The 5,973-nt window shown below is 45.6% G+C and overlaps 1 pseudogene; it reads right to left on the bottom strand.

Moving 5' to 3' along the window:
* Positions 1–3,904: 3,904 nt before the first annotated feature.
* On the bottom strand, positions 3,905–4,867 carry LOC101103922 (olfactory receptor 5B12-like; annotated as a pseudogene).
* Between the last annotated feature and the right edge of the window lie 1,106 nt (positions 4,868–5,973).

Raw genomic sequence — 5,973 nt, forward strand, 5'->3', positions numbered from 1 at the left:
ATCATTTTTTTCATTGAATAAACATTTGATTACTCATAAGAACCCAAGCCTGGTAGAGAATGAGAGGGCTGATGTATGAGTTCATCCCGGTCTCAGGAGTGTAAAATTCCCATTAGATGCCAGCTTCAGAGAGAATTTTAAAACTAGAATAAATTCCATTTTAGCTTGATCGAACTCCTCTGAATGAAGAATAAGGAAATTATTTAATTCCTCTGCAGTCTGCCTAAAAGCCTTTCCCCTCATTGCTTATCCCGAGTTCCATGTCTTATTAGAATCAAAATCATCATAGTTTGGGGAAGGTTTGATCTCATTCTGCTGCTGCTAAGGCTTCCGTCTTGGTTTGTCTATGCTTCAAAATACCACAGGCTGGGTGGCTTATTAACAATGAAGATGTATTTCTCACAGTTCTGGAGGCTTGGAGGTCCAGGATCAAGGCACCGGTTTATAGACTGACGACTCTTTGCTGTGTCCACACAGGGCGCAAGGAACAAAAGAGCTCGCTGGGCCCCTTTCAGGGGAGCACTGAGCCCACCCATGGAGTCTCCCCAGACACCGGAGCTGCCTCCCCTTTCAGGGGAGCACTGAGCCCACCCATGGAGGCTCCCCAGACACCGGAGCTGCCTCCCCTCAGACCCTGCCTCCTACTGCTCTGGGCATTAGGATGTAACATAGGAATTTTGGTGACACACAGATATTCAGTCTACAGCAACCTCTGTTCTCAGAAATAATCCAGACAGAAGCTTTCAATTGTATTAATATATGTTCATTTCTCATATTTAGAAAGCTACAGTAGCGTATTTGACTGGAGATGGATGCACCGTTACAGTATTCCATTGTGGTCCACACTGAAGGTTCAGCGTGCTCAGGTTGCTGTCTGAACTTGTCTGCTGCGTGCGCTGCCCTAGCGTGACTAACACCACACACCGACGCATTGAGACTGCAAAGGTCAGGCGTGGAGGCATCCGGTCATGCCTCTGTCTTTCACTGCTCTTGCCTGTGTCTTCTCAGTGAGGCAGTGGCACCTGTGGGAATTGATGCCGATGAGCACATCATGTTATGAGGATTGTGGTCTTCAGTCCTAAACGTGGATGTTTACTGGAGCATGCACATTTTCTAGCTTAACTTTAAAAATATATACATAATTTATTTATTTTAATTGGAGGTTAATTACTTTACAATATTGTATTGGTTTTGCCATACATCAACACGAATCCGCCACAGGTATACATGTGTTCCCCATCCTGAACCCCCCTCCCTCCTCGCTCCCCGTACCATCCCTCTGGGTAATCAAGAAATCTTCCAGCAAACAAAAGCCCAGGATACTAGCTTAACTTTTTATCCAAGTGAAGCTTCGAAATATGCAGTTCAAAACTTCTAGAAAACAGGGACGACAAGTCTTCTCAGTTAACAAGGGCTTTACTGTAAGAACATAGCAACACGTGGACAGGGCACACGGGCTTCAGTCCCCTTTATATTCCTCTGATGACCTCAAAAACCATGTTGTTTAATGCTCTCCTACTTAGACCTGTGATCAAGTGATGGGGATTCAGGCAGTCTTCAGAATATCAGCAAGGAAGGAGATTTAAACAGATTCAAGAAAGATGCTAAATTAATAATATTCCGACTTTCTCTTTCCGTCCTTCTAATGTCTTAGTAATAAAGATAATCATGCTATCTAAATCACTTTGCCATACAGAAGAAATTGCCACAGCATTGCAAACCAGCTATACTTCAATAAAAAAAAGATAGCTTTGTTATACTGAGAAGACTAGTGTTCTTGGATAAAAAGATTTTTTTGTCTTAATACACTTTACGTGTCCTACAGTCTGCCCTAGTATCAAACAATTGTTAGCTGAACTAAGGTGGAAAGGATTTGCTTTGGGATTCCACAGACTTAAAATTCTCACTTTGCCTCCATCTACCCACATCCTCCCAGGTGGCTGAGTGGTAAAAATCTGCCTCCAATGCAGGAGATGCCAGAGATGCCGGTTCAGTCTCTGGGTCGGGAAGATCCTTTGGGGGAGGAAATGGCAACCCACTCCAGTATTCTTGCCTGCAGAATCCAATGGACAGAGGAGCCTGATGGGCTGCAGTCCATGGCATTGCAGAGTCAGACACGACTGAGCAACTGAGTACCTATTACCCACACACCCGTATCTGAGACGCCATTCCTCCTCCTACCTGGTCGACTCTCTCAGAGTTAGTGTGAGACCTTAATGAGATAGCATACGCAATACTTGGAAAGGCACTAGATTCTAAATGAATAGTACCTCTTTTCTGGTCCTAATCTTTTCTATATATCAGGCTCCAGGGAAGTGACTGCATCTTACAATCTCCTGGTGTGCAGGTCTTATCCCAGATCAAATTTTGCTAAATCATATTATTATATCATACTCTCTGGAAGTGGGATCCAGCCAATAGTACTTAAAAAAATCCCCCCCCAGGTTATTGTAATGTGCAGCTGAATTTGAGAACCACTGCTGCAGCTGCTGCTAAGTCGCTTCAGTCGTGTCTGACTCTGTGCGACCCCATAGACGGCAGCCCACCAGGCTCCGCCCTCCCTGGGATTCTCCAGCCAAGAACACTGGAGTGGGTTGCCATTTCCTTCTCCAATGCATGAAAGTGAAAAGTGAAAATGAAGTCGCTCAGTCATGTCCGACTCTTATTAGAGACTGCATGGACTGCAGCTGTAGGCTAAATATTTCTTGGTTGCTTGAATGCATTGGTTTTCAAACCTAAGCCTGCTTCAGAATCACCAGGAGGGCTTGTTAAAAAACACAGATAGCTTGGTTGTACTCCTGGAGTTTCAGTTCTGTGGGTCTGGGATGAGGGTTCCTGTAATTGGCATTTCTAAAAAATTCCAGGTCATGCTGATGCTGCTGGCTTGGTAATGATGCTTTTGAACCACTGTTCCAGGGAAACAGTTTTCAAAGTGTGATCTGCACCCCAACCTCATCTGAAATACAGGGGAAGTTTGTTAATAATGCAGGCAGTTCTCCCTAGCCAGACTCTTACATGAATTTTATCTATTAGAACTCAGGTAAGGAATAGGTATGGATATATTTCAGCCTTTTGAAGCATGTTTTTCTCTCTGAGATTCAAGGATAAAATAGATCTAGCTTATATACTATCCCTCATTATCCAGATTTACAACTGGCCTTCTCACTAAGTTCAGGATCTATGTATGTGTGGATGCTGCTGCTGCTGCTAAGTCGCTTCAGTCATGTCCGACTCTGTGCAACCCCATAGACGGCAGCCCACCAGGCTCCCGCATCCCTGGGATTCTCCAGGGAAAAACACTGGAGCAGGTTGCCATTTCCTTTTCCAATGCACGAAAGTGAAAAGTGAAAGTAAAGTCCCTCAGTCATGTCCGACTCTTAGCGACCCCATGGACTGCAGCCCACCAGGCTCCTTCGCCCATGGGAGCAGGGCATAATTCTAAAGATTTCTGAGCTCTACCAGAAATATGCTAAGTTATATTATCTGGACTAGATCCCTTAATTCTATTATTTCAGTAGTCTTTCAAGGTAACTCTTAGGAGTATAAATGTCTAAGAAACACGCCCCTGGGCTGTGTGGAAGATTCTTAGGGTTCTCTTAATTTTAGAAAATGAAAATGGGACTCTACTGTCAAACACCTATGAGATTTACCTGCAAGGCACCTTAAACCAACAGACTGATGTAATGTGGGATCCTATAGTATCAAGGATTATAATCTTTATCTTAAGAGAGAAGCAATGTTATATTTCTGGGGGGGGGACATCCGGAACTTCTTCCACCCAGTTACAGTCATGAAGAGTGAATAGAATCAGTTTTGTCTGGGAAGGAACAGCTCAAAGAAATAAAAGACAAGAAAGAATTAACCTTCAAACAACATTCTTGGCCATTGAAGTCCAATAGAAGATTCACATGGTTTGCACGCGGTTTCCAATTAGTAAGCTAAGCCTAGCGAAGCCTGCTTTTCCAACCACCCTTTTAAAGGCACCCTTGGCCTCCTTGTTCCTCAGGCCGTAGGCCAGTGGGTTCAGCACGGGGATGACCGTGGCGTGGAACACGGACGCCACTTGGTCTGAGCCCAGGGAGTGGCTGGAGCTGGGCTGTAAGTACACGAAGATGCCGGTCCCGCGGAAGATGGCGACGGCGGTGAGGGCAGCGCAGGTGGAGAGGCCTCCTGGCGCCCTTGAGAAGAGCACATCCTCAGGATAGCAATAAAAATGAAGAGGTAGGAGCCCAGGATAACCAGAAGAGCGAAGAAGGTGTCGCACGCTGCCAGTGTGAAGAGCACAATCTCATTTGTGTAGATATCAGAGCAAGAGAGAGCCAGCCGTGGGGGAATGTCACAGAAAAAGCGATTCACCACACTGGAACGGCAGAAGGAGAGGGGGAAAGTGAGGGCAACGTGGACGGAAGATTGCAAGAGTCCACAGACATAGCAGCTGGTGGCCAGCAAGGCGCACACGGCTCTCGCCACGGTGGTGGTGTAATGCGGGGGTTTGCACACGGCCGCCTGGCGGTCAAAGGCCATCGAGGCCAGGAGAAAACTTTCAACAGTGGCAAAGGCTGCAAAGAAGAACATCTGGGTAGCACATGCATCGTAGGATATAATCTTATCTCCTGTGAGAATCGCCGCCATTACTTTAGGAGTAACAGAGGAGGCGTAAACACAGTCCACTAGGGAGAGGTTACCGAGGAGAAAGTACATGGGCGTGCGAAGTCGAGAGTCCAGCAGAACCAACACGATCATCCCGAGGTTCCCAACCAGAGTAGTGAGGTAGATGAGAGTGAAGGTTGTAAACGGGGACCTGCATCTCTAGAGCATCTGTTAACCCCACAAGAAGGAATTCAGTCACCTCTGAAAGGTTCTCCATCAGCTGGGGAGTCAACGTGAGTGGCATCTATGACAAGCTAAGCAAATCCAAGATGATGCTGTTTGGTCATCTTCATGGGAAGTAAACTGTAAATGGGGTCTCTAGTTCATGTGTGAGCTTCTTATGGAGGGAACGAGCTCATGGGTGAGAAGCTGAACCAGATGGGTAGTGGTGGGTTGAGTGAGATTGTTCATCTAGAAGTGGTATGGAAAATGCTAGAATGCCCTTACTGACTGTGGCTGCGAAGAGCGGATCACGTTATGACTCTGGGTCACATTTCAGCTTGCTTGCTTGCTGTTGTTATACCCCCTTCTTTTAAACCATGTAGGACTCTTTTTATTTCCATCTCTTACAAGCACACTTGCCTAAGGTATACATCAAAGGCTTAAATCAACAGAAAGTAAGATACAGGAAACATTTTGTCAGTCATTGGTGTATAACACTGACAAGCCCTCCTCATTCGCCTCCTCCGTCTCTGAGGGAACCCTCACTCACCTCACTGGAGATGTACAGTGATTCCAACCTTCTTTTTCCTTCTAGTTCATGGGGCCCTCAGCTGAGTGGCCCTCAGTTTCTGTCCTCCGCTGTCATCTACACCTTTGCCTTATTTATGGGTGAAGAGAATAGGGGAGATGGAAGGATTAGTTTTGTCCTCACCTAGAAACTCTGTACCGTCAACCAGACCACAGACCTCCTGCCATTTCAGGTAGTATATCTGGTTGCTCTCACCTCCAGTGGTAACTCCGCGGATAGCTTATTGTAGCTGCTGTAGTTACAGTATGAGAGACTGTCTTGAGCCAAGAGACACTTCTGACTCTGGGATACTAGGTCCCATTCATTCCTCTTGGATTGACTATTATTAAATATTCAGGGGAGGGCATGATATAGCCCTTGTCTTTAAGGATTCCTTAGTGGGAGAGACCTACATCCAAAAGAAACATTAGTCATAATGTATTTCTGAAGTGGAGGGACACCCGTGGCCTTTGGAATTAGAAAGGATGTTTGGTTTACCCAACACAAGGACTCAGGAAGCATTTCTGGAGATCAGGACTCCTCAGTTGTGGCTTGGAAACTAAAGAAATAATAATAATATATTAGTTATTAAA

The sequence above is a fragment of the Ovis aries genome, chromosome 15, assembly GCF_016772045.2.
Source record: "Ovis aries strain OAR_USU_Benz2616 breed Rambouillet chromosome 15, ARS-UI_Ramb_v3.0, whole genome shotgun sequence".
Classification (NCBI taxonomy): domain Eukaryota; kingdom Metazoa; phylum Chordata; class Mammalia; order Artiodactyla; family Bovidae; genus Ovis; species Ovis aries.